The sequence below is a fragment of the Dipodomys spectabilis genome, unplaced genomic scaffold (genome assembly GCF_019054845.1).
Source record: "Dipodomys spectabilis isolate Male_0828 unplaced genomic scaffold, ASM1905484v1 ptg000154l, whole genome shotgun sequence".
In the NCBI taxonomy this organism is placed as follows: Eukaryota; Metazoa; Chordata; class Mammalia; order Rodentia; family Heteromyidae; genus Dipodomys; species Dipodomys spectabilis.
In genome coordinates this window covers 1,744,096-1,760,208 of record NW_024870831.1, presented here as the reverse complement: position 1 = coordinate 1,760,208, position 16,113 = coordinate 1,744,096, and the positions used below count along the sequence as shown (strand labels likewise).

Here is a 16,113-nt window from a genome sequence, read left to right as displayed (position 1 = left end):
TAGGCCTGTAACCATGTAACCCCCCCCCCTTAAACCAACAATGGGCCAGTCATTTTACGAGTGTTACAAAATTTCCCGCGTGGCAAAGTGATTGTTGGTGTATATGGTGACCTTTAAATGGACCAATCATGGGATGCTTTGTGTTATGTGTTAATCTTGTGGTTTTTACCTTTAAATTAGCCTGTAATCTCTGCTCGGGGCTCCCTGTCTTCTTGGGACAGAGAGTCCGTTTGCTCAAACGTCAAATAAACTCCTCTTGCTTATTGCATCTCCCGGCCTGGAGTCTGAGTTTTCTGGGGCGCCCTCCTGTTGACAAAAGTATCCTAGGGGACTAGGGTCTTTCAACATATATATATATATATATATACATAAACATATATGTATATATGTATATATATATTGTATACTGACAGAGGGAATATGAGGATATTATTAAATTATATATTTTTACAAATTATGAGTTATTAAATTATGCTTCCATTTACTGAAGTATCATCATTTAATACTTATAAATATTAATTTAAAAATCGGTCAATATCCTTAATCATACTATGGTGCTAGAATGGAAGATATAAATTCAATAATTTTTGTGTGGCATTCAAAAATAGAGTCATGAATTAACAGCAAATTTAATTATTACTTTTATAACATTCCATTAGCATTCACATGAATAGGAATGAGTTAGTCAAGATCTCCCTTTATTTGTGGGTGGCCATCCTAGCATTTGAATTCCAGGCCTGGGAAGTTTACTACGAATGCAAACCATTGGAATGATACCGTGGAGAATTCAGATTGTCACGAAAAAAAAGAACAACAAGAAGAAAAGGAAACCAGGTGTCAGTGGCTCTTGCCTGTAATCCTAGCCCCTCAAGGGGCTGAGATGCCAATTTGAATTCAGCCTGGGTAGGAAAGACTGAGATATTCATATTTCTTAAGAGATCACAGGAAATCAAAACAAAATAACAACAAAAAAAACCCTGAGTGGCCCTGTGGCTCAAGATGTAGAGCACTACCCTTGAGAAAAAGGCTCAGGGACATGGCCTGGATGATGGGCATTCAGCAGGTTGCCCATGCCCAGTCCCCCAACCTGGGCAAGCTGGAACAAGCCCTCAGAGAGTACTAAGTTTGAGCAGGCACGTTGAAAAAACATCCTTCACTGCAGTTTAAGGACTGAAGCCAGGAAGCATTTGCCTGGGCTGGTGTGTGCAACTGGTGTGTACAACAGGTGAATTATGTCCTGGCACTTATCAAGGGAAACCACAATTCTTAGGCTGTAGGAATTGTCGAAGGTTGTGGCTCCTTATCCTCTATCCCTCTGTAAGATGTGATCTTAGGCCTCTGGGGCCTGGTGGCCATCATTCATTCATCATTCCTCATTGCTGAGTCTCAGGCTGGTCCCAAATCCTGGGAAAGTTAGAAAATAGGCAGCAATTTCGGTGCCAAAAGGGGTAATCCAATAAATCCCACCGTCTGGAAGAGTGCTTACTTAGCACACATGAAGCCCTGAGTTCGATTCCTCCCTAACACGGAAATAGAAAACGCCAAAAGTGACACTGTGGCTTAAGCAATAAAAGTGGTAACCTTGAGCAAAAGAAGCTAAGGAACATGCCCAGACCCTGAGTTCAAGCCCCAAGAGTGGCTAAAAAAAAAAAGTGAGCAGGGTGAGACATTTTCTACTGGGACTTAGAAGAGAGCCGAGGTTATGGGTAACAGGTAGAGGGCGGGTGCTGTTGCCTCACCCCATTAACCTTAGGTACTCAGGAGGCTGAGATCTGAGGATCCCAAATGCAATCCAGAAAGTCTATATGAGACTCTTTTCTCCAATTAAACTCCCAAAAATCCAGAAGTCCAGCTGTGGTTAAAGTAGTAGAGTGCTAGTCATGAGCACAAAAGATCAAGGATAGCGTCCAAGCCCTGAATTCAAACTCCAGGACTGGCACACGTACACACGCACACACGCACACACACACACACACACACACACACACACACATACACACCAAGATAGAGAATTTGACAGTCAGCCTGCACAAATTCCACTTCAGAAACTCAATATTTAAAAAAAAAAAAAGAGGGAAGGGAAGGAAAGTCTTGCCCCAGGAGGTGATATAATTGGTGCCAAAATTCCACAGGAATTCTAAGATGAGGAACAGGACACAGAGCCTCAGGCACAAGGTACAGCATGGGCACAGGTATTGATTTGTGGGGTAGAGCAGGTGGTGTCGATGAAATGAAGGTTCTGTGGCTTCATACAAGTCTGGCCGAACACTGAAAGTTGGGTCAAGTTTTGTACTTGAGTCAAAGGTAGGGCAGAGGGTGGGGTCCCAGATTAAGGCACAGAGAAAGATTAACTTGACTCTTCACTAAAGACCCCAGGCAATTTCTGTGGCTGTAAGCCTATTTTTCACAGCTCCTGACCCTCAGGTAGTCTTTGCATGGAGGAATCAGGGCAAATGCAGGGAAGAACTTTTGCTTAAGAAAAGCTTCTAGCTCAATCGCACCAGTGGCTCATCCCCTGTAAATCTTAGCTAATCAGGAGACTGAGATCAGAGATCGTGGGTCAAAGCCATCTCAGAGGAGGAAAGTTAGTGAGACTTTCTTGCCCATGAAAAACAAAAGCCAGAAATGGAGCTGTGGCTCAAGTGGTAGAATGTCCACCTTGAGAGAAAACGTTAAGAGAATACAGGTCAGAACCTGAGTTCAGGCCCCAGAATTGGCACCTAAAAAATAAAGAAAAGCTTTCAGGAGCTCCTAGCCCACTGTGGTGAAAGGCCAGATCAGCCAGGCAAGGGTGGCTTATGCTGGTCCGATCAGCCAGGCAAGGGTGGCTTATGCTGGTCCTCCTAGCTCCTCAGGAGCCGGAGATATGAAGATTGCCATGCAAATCCAGCCTGGGCAGGAATGTCCGGGAGACTCTGATCTCCAATGATCCACCAGAAAATCAGAAGCGATGATGTGGCTGAAGTGCTAAGCTGAAGAACTGAAAGACGGTGCCCAGGCTCAGACTTAGAGCCCCGTGACCAATACCTGGCCTACTTTGTCCTCATGCTGTGGCTCTAGGCAGAGTACTTTCCAGTGGGTTCCTGATGGTCTTCCAATGTCTATGTGTCCTACAAGTCTTGAGAGCAGCCTCCTTGAAGGCCTTTGCCTACAGAGCGGGACAGTACAAGATAAGGATCAAGTCTTATGGCATACAGGTCATCGGCCGGGTCATCAAAAGGGCATCTGTCATGAGTGCAGTGTGGATCTGAGCACTAAATCGATGTCTCAGACCACGGTTCTGCATCAGAAGGGGTAGACCAGTTAACGCCGGCTCACAAGGGAATCACAAGAATGTGAATTTTTCAGGCACACCTTGGGCAGGTTTTGAGTTGGGTTCATGAGAGACTTGTAGGCTGAGGAATCCAAAGCAGACTGGCTGCTGCTTGTAGTAGTCACTATATCCCAAAAGTCCCAGGGCTCAGAGCCCTGCTTAACTCACCATTGCTCATTGGCAGATGAAGGTCTGCTATCATGGGATAACTACAAAGGAGCATCCATAGTGTCCTTCCCTTGGTTCTATGGCCCCGTGCTGGGATGGAGGGGCAGGTTCCATGGAACTTACTGCCATATGCCAGACTCCTCAGCCCAAGAAGAACTTATGGGGAAACAACTGATGTAGCTTGAGAGTTTACTATGATTATGCCTCAGGACTGCCCCCAGTTCTAGCTTAGCTTATCATTACTACCTTCCTCAGTGTGTGTGTGTGTGTGTGTGTGTGTGTGTGTGTGTGTGTGTGTGTGTGTGTGTTCGCGCGCGCGTGTGTGCGCATGTGGACCCATGCACATGCGCACATGTGCATTAGTGCATCTTAGTAGTAGGGCTTGAATTCAGGGCCTGTGCTCTGTCCCTCAGTTTTTTCATTCAAGGATAGCACTCTACCACTTGAGCCACAGCTTTTCTTCCAGCTTGCAGGTGGTTCTTGGGAGAGGAGAGTCTCACAGACATTTCTTGTTGGGTTTCATCTGAATGTTAGTCCTCCAATCTCAGCCTGCTGAGGGAGCTAGGAATATGACAGCATGAGCCATTAGCATCTGGCCTCGCTTTCCTTCTTGGATAAAACAGAATAACTATTTCCTAGTCAAACACCCATCTACAGCTATCCCTCCTTTCCCTTCCCCTAACCCTCCGGGATTCAGAGGAAACATATTCTCCCCTGAGGACAAAGAAATAGGATTCCCTGACAGGTTTGAGCTTTATGTTCTCCACAGAGTCAGGGGCTGCTGGGAGCTGATGTAGAGGTCAGAGAGGTAGGCCAGGGCAAGTAGACAGCTGTTAGAACAGAAAGTATGAAAAGACATCTGTGCAGCAGCATGGCAGTGGCTCATGCTTATAATCCTACCTACTCAAGGCTGACACTGGAGGATCACTCAAGATTCAAAGCTAGCCTGGATATACTCTTATCTCCAAAGAATCACCAAAAAGCTGGGGAGAAGAAATACTATAATTCAAATGTTAGAGCACCAAACTTGTGAAAACAAGCTAGGCTTTTCAAGCCTTGGTAAACACACACACACAAACACACACACACACACACACACACACACACACACACACACACACACACAAGCCATATGCATGCAAAATCAGAGATTTCTACACTGTAACCTTTGGGTATTCTCTACTTTTTTCCCCACTCAATCTGGTGGTTGTTGGCCTAGGAGTTCGATGCATCCAACACCACCTGACATCTATAATTTTGGGGAAAACACTGGCTATAATGTCAGCCTTCCCCAATCCCATCCCTTGATTGGGTCATGGACTATCCAGACCCTTTGGGGTTCCTTTTACAGACTCGCCAAGATCTTTAAAGAGGCATCACATGCTGGTCACTGGTGGCTCACGCCTGTCATCCTAGCTACTCAGGAAGGTGAGATCTGGCTTCCAAGCCAGCTCGGGTAGGAAAGTGTGTGAGACCCTTATCCTCGAAGAACCATCAGAAAACAAGAAGTGCCCCTGTGGCTCAAGTGGTAGAGTGCAAGCCTGGAGAAAAAGAGCTCAGGAACAACGCTCTTGGACAACAACTACAAGGAGAGGCATTGCATGTTAGCTTTGGGATTGGCATGGGCCAAATACTGTAAATTTCAAGTGCACCAAGATAAAGCATTACCTCCTTTAGGCCCATGCTCCTCTATCTTGTCCAACCCATGGCCTTGGCCGAGCTTTGGGTCAAGAGGGCTCTGGCTTGATGGGAAGGTCCCATGGAGGAAGATCCCAGACCAATTGCACTGGCTCCTTCCTCCCTGCTCACACTGCTGCTTCTGCTCTTTGCCATAGACCTTCTTCCTGAAGTCCATCCATGAGATCTTTGACACCAACACAATGGTGAGTGGTGGGTCCAGCCTAACTCGGGGAAGTCAGAGGGGGAAGTCAGTTTGGTTCTAGGAACTTCTACCCTGGGTGTGGGCTGAGGCCGCTGCTGACATTTATTTCATTCTGAGCCTTGCAGGGGTAGGGGAAAGTGTAGACAAAACATTGAGTCAGGTAAGACGGGAATCTGTAGGACCACTTGAATCGGGGAGACTGTGGGACGCTGGGGGCCACTGTTCTTGGTACTCTTCTCTCAGACGTCCCTCTCCCTCTCTCATCCCTCAATACTAAAAGAGAAACTTTAAGTAAGGGTGTTGAAGAGGGGGCAGGGAAGTATTTTCGTGTGAGCCAGACTTGTGCTTCATATTCATCCTAACCCATAATTCCTATTTATCTGAGGATTGGCCATATGTGTTTAGGGGTGGGGGATCATCCTAGATGAGAATGTGGCTCAGTGATAGAGTGGTCACCTAGCAAGCCTGAAGCCCTGGGTTCGATTCCACAAAGAAAACCTGGAAGGGAGGTGGGGCTCAACTTGTAGACCACCAGTCTTGAACAAATAGAGCTCAAGGACAGTGGCCAGGCCCTGAGTTCAAGCCCTATAACTAGAAGAACAAATCTTTGTTGAGGCTTTATTTTCCCTTTGGAAATAATTTATGCTTTGTGATAAACATAACATGGGCCTCTTCCCTGGCCACCAATGGGCCATTAGATGTCCCTGGAATTTGTGCCTCCTCACAGCAGCCTCTGCTCTACTCGGCCCACAGTTTACCCTTCCTAGTTCTGGTGGCTGCTGAGGATTTGGGGACTCAGCATGTCACATAGGGAGTCATCATCCCCATCAGTCTACAGGATGGAGCACTAAAAGCCTGAGTGCACCAGCTGTGGTAGTTCTGGATGTGGGGATCTGCAGCAGGACATGCTCTGTGGGCTAGTCCTGTACGGGGCATGGAACCCTGACCTCTCCTCTTGCAGTTTCCACACTATCCTGAAGTTGCAATTCTTCAAAATCTTTCTGCGCCTCCCTCATTTTGACCACCCACGAGACTGAGGCCTCTGAAGCAGCTGCACTGGTGGGGAGCTCAGCCTGTGTCAGCATCTGGAGCCCCCTGTGGGAGTGACAGCAGCTCTTGCAGCTATCTACTCTTCATCTTCTCCTGGGACAGCTGGCACATGCACTCGGCTTTCTCCTGACACAGCTGATCCAGAATGAACATTTGTCCTTTACATGCCAGGAGGGATTCCAGGGCAGTGCGGATATGTGCCGACAGCTGGGTGCATCAATGGTGGAGCTCATCTGCAGGACTCTGGAAGTCCACCACATCAGGAAGGTTGTGGATGAAGCAGATATTCTTCTTGGATACCCACATGTCCCACTTCCCATTCTCTCACATGTTGTGGTGGCACCTCACTTGGCGGGGGACCTGTGGCTCTGGCTCTATCTGGCACTGAGCTGTCTGGGGAAGGGGGAAGGGGGAGTGCCTGCAGCAGTCAGGCAGGAGTTTCCCCCTGTGGATCTCAGCCTCTGAGTGCTAACAGAGCCACATCCCTCTCAGTTTGGGGGACATCTCCATCCTCTGCCATGGGCCCATTGAGGAGAGTCGCTTCCTCAGATTTTGTTTCTCCAGGGTTCACAGATTCCCTTTCCCCAGGGAAAGCCAGGAACCTCAGCTGGGCCTGCAGGTGCTTCCTCTGTGGACTGGTCACTTCCAGGCACTTGAAATTGTCCTGCCATTTGGGGGCACTACCTAGTCCCCCCAGTTGGTCGGACCCTGCACTTGTTTCAGCTGGTCCAACAGCTGAGTCTGCTTCTGCAGGTGCTACTGCAGTACCTACTACTTGGAGCACAGCTGCTCATTTGAAGTGATGTGATGCTCACAGGTGGCTTTGAGCTCCTGCAGCTAGGCCAGAGACTGCTCCTGCTGGTCCTGCAGCTCCCGAATCACTTGGCTGTCTCTCTCTCTCAGCCACCTCTTTACATTTCTCTATCTTCTCTTCTGAGCAGTCCAGCTGTTCCCGCAGATGTTTCTTCACCTGCTGCTCTGAGTCCACGATGCTGGAGAAATCCTCCTTCTCACTGCTCACCCTGTGGAGAGCGTCCCGTAGCAAGGCCAGCTGTTCCTCCAACTGTGGGTTGCACACACATGCACATTGTGGGTTCTCGGGGATCTCCTGCCGATCCTTGGTTTTCTTCTCTAGTCTTCCCCCTTGCTCCTGCTGCTCCACAATCTGGAGATGGAGTCTCTGGTTTTCCTGGACCTAGATATGAAGTTGTTTCTCCAGGTATTTGAACGCCATCTGCATGAGGTAGGCGTGGGCCTGCAGTTGCTGCTCCTCCTGAGATGGACACTTGGGGGGCCATGGCTCTGCCTGCTTCCTTCTCAGTCCCCCCAGCTATTCTCTAGGTGCAGCACCTACCTCAATCCTCACTCCTTCTCCTCTGTCAGTTGGTTTACCTGCTCCGTCAACCACCAGGCCTCCTCCTTCTGCACGGACCTCTCAATGCTCAGGTTCTGCGAGAAGCTGTCTCTCTCCAGATTCACGGTCACCATTCAGCTGAGGTTGTCCTGAAGTCTCTTTAGTACCTCAAACACCTCCAGCACTTGTTGGAACTTGCAGATTCTGTTCTTCCTGTTGCTCCTCTATGTCCAGAGTGCTTCCAGCTTCTCCTAAAACTCTGTGTTCACTTGCTCCAGGTCATAGAAGCTACTGGGCTATTCCTTGAGCTGAAGTGTTACATCATTCAGCTGTTCAAACAACATTTCAATCTCCTTCTGTAAGTAGTAACCACAGAAGCCACCATCTCCAGCTCCCCCATGCACTGCTCTGCGGCCTGTAGGCAGCTGGTGAGAGCTTCATGCTCCATTTCTCTGTCATCGGCCATGAGCTGCATGTGGGCTGGTGCCGATTATAAATCATTTTCTGCTGAAACCAACCTCTGTATGGGTAGCTTGTGGATGTCTAGCTCTGTTTTTGGTGCTTTGTGCACTTGGGCTACCTTCTCCTTCTCTTTCTCTTGTCAATCCTGCAGGTCTGTCTTTTCCTGCTTCAGTGGTTGGATCTTGGCACAGAGCACCTGGTTTCTTCTTTTGCTGCAGTCCAGGGAAGGCACCACATGTTGGTAGCACCTCTGCAGATTCTTGGTGGTATTGGGACCCTTGACACTTGGACCCTTATGGCTGTGACTGTGACCAAAGGGAGGGGAGGCCTGTCGTAGGCATCACCTTTGACCAGATCCTCCATTGAATCACCCTCCCCAGTGGTGTTTGTCTTTGGGATTCTTCCCTTTTTTGTATTCTTTGTTTTCTTGAATGTTGAATGTCTGACAGGAGGATTCTTCTGCTGGTGTTCTGGCAGTAGTTTGTTGCCCACAGCTCTGTCTCAGAGTCTTGTTGTTTCAGGCATCTGAGTGCTGGGATGTTAAAGATGGGCTGGCCACATTCCCAGGCTCTGGGAAATCCTCTATTCTCCCACTCACTGACTAGGTCATCAATTTCCTATTGAACTCCAAATTCGACTTGAGACTCTTGCTTACCACTCAGTTACCTCTACTTTCCTCAACTGCTTGTAGTGGTGTCAACCAACAGACAGCCAGATGGCTGCACAGATTGTTGTGTATGTCTGTTTGTTGCCAGTCTTGGACATTGAACTCAGGATCTAGGAACAGTCCATGAGCTGCTTTTGCTCAAAGCTACCCCTCTACCACTGGAGCCACATGGCTCTACTTCTGGCTTTGTTGACACTGAAGTTGGACAGGGGTCTCAAGTACTTTCCAGCCTAGGATGACTTTGACCATGAATCTCCTTTCACAGCTTTGTAAGTATCATGGAGTACTGCTGAGAGCCACTGGTCCCTGCTTAATCATTGGTCTTGCTGATGTTCTTGGACAGACCGGAGAGTTCCCTATCTTTGGGTTCAAGTGGTGGATGCTGGAGCCCACAGTTTGAATCTTGGTCCCGCCACCTCCAAATGGCAGGAGATCCTAAGAAACTCATTTTTATCCATATGAATACCAATGGTATGTGATGTATGTCATGACTGAATGGGCAGTTCTTGAATGATTCTAGGATAAAATTATATACAATTATATTCTAGGCTACTGATTGATTTTAATCAATACTTTATGAAGCGTTTAAAAAATTACATTCATGAAAAGGAGACATAATGATATACCTAAGAATTTGTTGTCATATAGCATAGAGATGTCATTTTTTTTCTGCCAGGACTGGGATTGCAACTCATGGTCTGGGTAACTCTGTTGCACTGTGTAGGAACGGGAAGCTTGCTTTCTTGAAGTCAAGAAGTTCAAGTCTGTTCCTTAGGCCTGAAATCGATCCCAACACTAGAAAACATCCAATTTGTGTACATTTTAAGTATATGATTTATAGTTACATACATATATTGAGTCCATATTGCATTCAGTGTAGTTATTCATTTTACCTTTTGTTTTGGATTTGAACTCAGCATCTGGGTATCTCTGTGGCACTGTGGGTGAAGGGGAAGCTCACTGTCCTTAAAGACAATAAATTCAGACTAGTTCCCAGGGCCTGAAGTGAAGCCCCAGAATGGAAAAATACACCCATGAGTTTAGTGAGTATGACATTTATTACCCTTATTCATTTAGTGTTATTAGACATATAACATTTCATTTATAACATCCTATCATACAGGATATATTTTCATATGAATTATACATCATATTGAGACCCAAGACTTTTTTTCAGGAAAAAAAAATGTGTGAAAATTGGCTTCTTACTACATGAATAAATTTTTGGCAATGCTGGGGTTTCAATTCACGGCATAAAATGTCCAATCCATAAATGGGGTCTTAGCACACCAACCTCTGGCAAACTGAGCTGCCAGGAAGTTCTAACGACCTGTTACTTGTTATCAAGCCACAGTAGTGCCCTATATATGTGTGTGTGTGTGTGTGTAGATTGCTGTATATATATGTATATGTAGAGAGAGAGAATGTGAGGATATTATTAAATTTTATATATATAGTTACCAATAATTAGTTATTAAGTTATGTCTCCATTTAATGAAGTATCATGGTTAAATACTTATAAAAACATTAATTAAAAATTAGTCAATATCCTTCCATTAGGGGAATCATAACATGGTGCTAGAAGGGAAGATATAAATCCAATGATTTTTGTGTGGCTTTCTAAAAAAGAATCATGAATTAACTGCAAATTTAATTACTTCTATAACATTCCATTAGCATTCATGTAAATAAGAATGAGTTTGTCAAGATCTCCCTCCATTTGTGTGTGGCAGTCCTGGGATTCGAACTCCAGGCCTCAGAAGTTTACTTCGAATGCAAACCATTGGAATGACACTGAAGATTTCAGATTGTCACAATTAAAAAAAGAACAACAAGAAGAAAAGAAAGCCAGGTGTCAGTGGCTCCTGTATGTAATCCTAGCTCCTCAGGAGGCTGAGATGGAGAGAATGCCAATTTGAATTCAGACAGGGCAGGAAAGTCTGCAACACTCTTATTTCTAGGAGATCACAGGAAAATATTCCCATCGATTAGGGCTGTGGCTCAAGGGCAGAGCACTACTCTTGAGAAAGAAAGAGGAGATCAGGGATAGAGTCTAGTCTCATATTTCAACCTGAGACCTGCCAAAGAAAATGGAAAGGCAGTAACTCCATGTCTCTGTGTATGTATGGCTGATGTACGGATGATATGCATTCAACAGGTTGCCCATGACCAGACCCCCAAAAGCTGGGACAAGCCCTCAGAGAGTACTAAGTCTGAGCCAGTAGCTTGAACAAAGCATCCTTCTCTGCCATTTAATAACTGAAAACCAGAAGGCTTGCCTTGACTGGTGTATGTAATGGGTTCATTATGTTCTGGCTGAGGTGTCCAATTGGGACATCTTCCTAGGCTGTAAGAGTTGTGGAAGGTTCTGGCTCCATATTCCATATCCCTCTGTAGGACTTGAGCCTAGATCTCTGGGGCCTGGTGGCAATCACTCATTCATCATTCCTCCTTGTTAGTCACACTCTGGTCCCAAATCCTGTCAAAGATATGAAATGGCCAGCGATTTCTGTGTTGAAAAGAGTATGCCAATAAATCCCACCCTCATAGTTCCTGTTAGAAGTAAGCCTTGGGTTGTGAATGTGGCTAAGTGGTAGAGTGCTTACCAAGCACAGTAGTTTTATTATCTTCATATATGTCATGATCTGTCTGTGTATGACAAAGACTACTGTGAAAATAAAAAGACCCTTCGCAGCACTTATCATTTATATACCATCAATAGATATGAAGGTGCTTAAATATTACTGAAATTGCTTTGGAACAAATCATGTTCACTTTGACTATCGTGAAAAAGAAGAATTGGTTTCTCAGCACTTTAGGTAAGAACTTTATTGAAAGAAACAAAAGTAAAAGTGAGGAACAACTCAACTCATACATTCAAATGAAACAAAACAACCTAAGAAAACAAATTAATTCAGCACTCAAGAACCTGCAGGAAATGCAAAGACTTAAAAAAATATCAGCTATGACAAGCTTATGAAAATCTGACTACATGGGAGTCTCCTGTTGTGAGGATAGAAGTTAAAGCCCAGACTGGACAGAAATATCTGTACACAATGCCATGCACCTATTATTCTAATTTCCAGGAAGAATAACATAACATGGACTGAGCCCAAGTTCATATACAAGTATCTGAAAAATAATCAGGATTATTTAGGGCTGGGACATGACAAAGTGGTAAAAACAACCATTTAGGGGGCACACGACACTCAATTCAAACTCTAATATTTGGGTATTAAAGTAAAAAGCTATGAATTTAAACAATTGGAATAATTGTAAGATTTGAGTATTTTAGTGGAAAAATGCATGAGAGAGATAGAATGAACCCATGGTGCAATACTTTCAACTTAAGTGAAAATGTTTTATGGTACTTCAGACAAAACACTTACCTTGCAAATGAGCATGGTTTTGCATTTTGGTGATGGAAATACTTTACTTACACATATGTAAATTAAATAGATTTTATTTGGGTAGATTGTACTTCTTGAACTAAGAGCCTGGATGATGTCCCTGAGATTTTTCTCTCAAGGCTACTACTCTATCACTTTGAGTCACAGTTCCAATTCTGATTTTCTGTTGGCTGTTTGGTGATAAGAGGCTCCTGGACATTCTTGCCCAGGATGGCTTCAAACCATGATCGTCAGATCTCAGCCTCCCGACTAACCAGGATTCCAGGCAATAGCCACCGATAGTTTTAATAATTTAGTAAACTGTACAGTTACTGTAGTTATTCATTATCATTATAACCTGTGTAATATATGTGTGTATGTATATATTAATGCATACGGGTAGAAATATTTTAACATATTTTTGTATCTACAGTAGATTTATGAAATCATCCATTATAAAATAAAATGGAAACAAAAGTTAATAAGGATCAAAACAAAGGAAATTATCACATATTTCTTGTTGTTGAATGGAATACGAATTGCGAGAATCCGTTTGGGAAAACCATCTCTACATTAACAAAATGGATAAGAGCTATTGATTCCAATCCATCTATTTGCCCATGTTGTGCAACCTCACACATGAGTGTCAAAATCAAAAAATATTTTTGCCTTTGCTTTCAACTCACCTTTTATAATTTACGGATTAGATGAAGTAATCAAATAAAGATTAAAATCATGTTATGTGAGGGTATGAATAAGACCTGAAAATGATTTTAAATATGATAATAGCTAATTAAATTGCATATTTCTTACTTTTACTCTGTCATGTCCCTCATTCCCACATTAGGAAAGTATATAGAAGGTTTTCACTGAATTATATGTACAATTATGAAAAAAATGTATTGAAAAAATATAGGCACAGTGTGGTTTTAGCTTATTGAGACCTGTAGGTGGAATTGTGTTCTTGAGGACTTGCAATACATTGTGATGAAGATGAAGGGAGGGATGTGCTTATTCTGGAAAACTGGCTAGGGGATTGCTCCCATAAAGGTAGTGATGAATTCTTCCAAAAGGTTACAGTAAAATCACTTTCACAAGCATGTTCACTGCTGCACAATTCACCGTAGCCTAGTTACGGAAACAGCCCAGATGCCCTTTGGAGGAATGATGGTTGGAGAAAGTGTGGGACATATACACAATTGGATTGCATCCATCCATTTTGACGACTGTTACATTATTTGTAAAGAAATGAATAGATCTAAAAATATATTAAGTGAACAAAGTCAGAGCCAGACACACAAAGGACCCATGTTCTGTCTCATATTTGGAAGCTAGAAATTTATACAAGTTTACACAAAAATGTTAACCAAAGCATGCTATTTGCAGAGGAGTATTTCAAAGGTGTAATTTCTTATAAAATTGAACTTTACTCCAACAAAATGAATACCAGGAAACTATCACTTGGAAGATGTGAGTGGAAGTCAAAAGGAAGAAATAAAGAGAGTTATGGAGGAAGAGAGTGAAGGTATAATATTCAATGCAGATGTATGAAACTAGAAAAAATTAAAGTGGGGTGAGGTTTGGAAGGGTGTGGAAAAGTTATATAATGATCCATTATATTAAAAAAAACTGATTTGTTCAGTGGAAATACCCTTGTACAAGTATTTAAGATAATGAAAATATAATTAAAAAATGGTGACATCTGATCTTAAATTCTATTTCCATTTCTTTTAAAAATAAAATTATTTGCTCTATAATTTGATCAGAGGGATGGATTTTGTGGCTAGCTAGATCATTGCACATCTGTCTCTCTCCCTCTTATGGTTCTCATAGGTAATATGATTGCTCCATAATTATCCTAATTTATTTTGCTTTTATATTTTTTAGTTGCATCATTTCACATTCTACTCTGTCATTTCCCAATTCATTTACATATAAGACATTATTTCCTATTTTCTCATTTCTAGAATAAGCTGCACATGAAGACACCACTGGTCCTCATTTTCAGTCTGTCCCTTTGAATACGGAGGAAAATCTTTCCTCTGCTCTCTACCAAATCCCTACTCTCCAGTTAGAATAATTTAGAATAGTAAAAATGAAAAAAAGAGAAAATAAATAATAGTGAAAAAATGATGCAGAAAATTCACCGGATTTTTCTGACTAATTCATGCAATGTGAACTATTGGGGAAATACATGGACAGCTCATCCTCACTGGCACTCAAATTCTCTGGTTAGGCAATTCTGATGAAATTGAGGAACAAGAGGAAAAAGTGAGAAATGTTATCAGTTGCAAGAAAAAAAATGATGAAGGATTCAAGCAAATTTCTTCTTTGCTGAAAATAATCGCCTTACTACAGTGCAGAGACTACTTTCCAGAAAGGTCACTCATGTGAGTACTAGGGATAACGATGAGTATATCCCTCTTCATCGAGAAGCCTACAGTGGACACTTAGACATTGTCCATGAGTTGGTGGCTCAAAGCGGATATTCATGTAATAACTGTGAATGGCTGGACACCCCTGCACAGTACTTATACATGGAATATTACCAGAGTGGCTTCTTTATTTCATCATGATGCAGACACCAATGGCCAAACTAAAGGCCTCTTGACCCCCTTGTATCTTGCTGCTGGGAATAGATATAGCAAAGATACGCTGGATCTCCTTCTATTTAACCATTATATCAAACCAGATCTGAAGCACAACTTGGAAGAAACTGCATTTGATCTTGCCAAGAGGATAAGTATGTATCACTACCTTTTTGAAGTTGTGGAAGGCTGTACAAATTGTTCTCCTAAGTCCTAATGGCTTGGGTAAGTTTCTTAAATTTCAAAATTGCCAGTCCGTCCCATCTGTTCATACAAAATATTTTCACAATACAAAGCAACAGCAATATCTTACTTTAAAAATTCATGGATTCCATGGTATTCTTCCAAGTGAATTGCCTGACTTTGATGTCAAAATATATTCGAGTTGTTTGTATACATCAATAATGATTTCTATAGAGTTTGTGATTTTTTAAATCAGAAATAATTTTAACTTATCTGTTAAAATGAGTAGTAGAGAAACTAAAGCTATTTCTGGTCCTTGTCTGAAAAAAGTATATTTTAAAATATTTAGTATTCTGTTTGTATAATGTCCATAATCTATTTCTTTCTCTCCTAGATAAAATAGTTTGAATTCGACATTGTTTTATAATATATAGGTTCATTAATAAATGTGTCCTTTCAGATTGCTTTCCATATGGAAACAGTTTAAGATTCCTTTAATTCCTAGGTCCTTATAGAATTTTATTTCTTTGGGATAAAATGACAATGGTATCTTATTTCAAAAGTTTTATAAAGGTTATGTTATGTAAAGGCTTTTCTAAAAAGGTGAAGATTGAATATGCTGATGACAAAATAACTGTTATTTCTACTATTTACATGTATTATTGCACTTGTATATTTGTAATCAACTTTTTAATAACGGTTTTTCATTTCTTGCATCTGAAGAATGAAAAATATGTAATACTTCACAAATTTTCATATCTTCCTTGTGCAAAAGCAATGTTAATCTCTGTATTGTAATTCGGGTAGACGAGCTGCTGAAGCATGTAGTATCCTGTAAATTTAAGTAGTTAATGATGCAATCTTAAGACAGGCATATATTCTAGATTACCTATTTGTAAGAAGGAAACCTTATTGTTCCCATATTTGCTATTCATCTTATTTCTGTAAAATTCTGTGTATGGTGGAAAAAACTTATATTGTTTGTTCGATTGCTCACATTTGCAATTTTTGTCAATAACTATTTTAAGTCTTTTTCATTTGAAATTTGATCATACTT

At 42.4% G+C, this 16,113-nt stretch overlaps 1 pseudogene; it reads right to left on the bottom strand.

Annotated features, from left to right (window-relative positions):
- Positions 1 to 15,783: 15,783 nt before the first annotated feature.
- LOC122118538 lies at positions 15,784 to 15,880 on the bottom strand (annotated as a pseudogene).
- Positions 15,881 to 16,113: the final 233 nt, after the last annotated feature.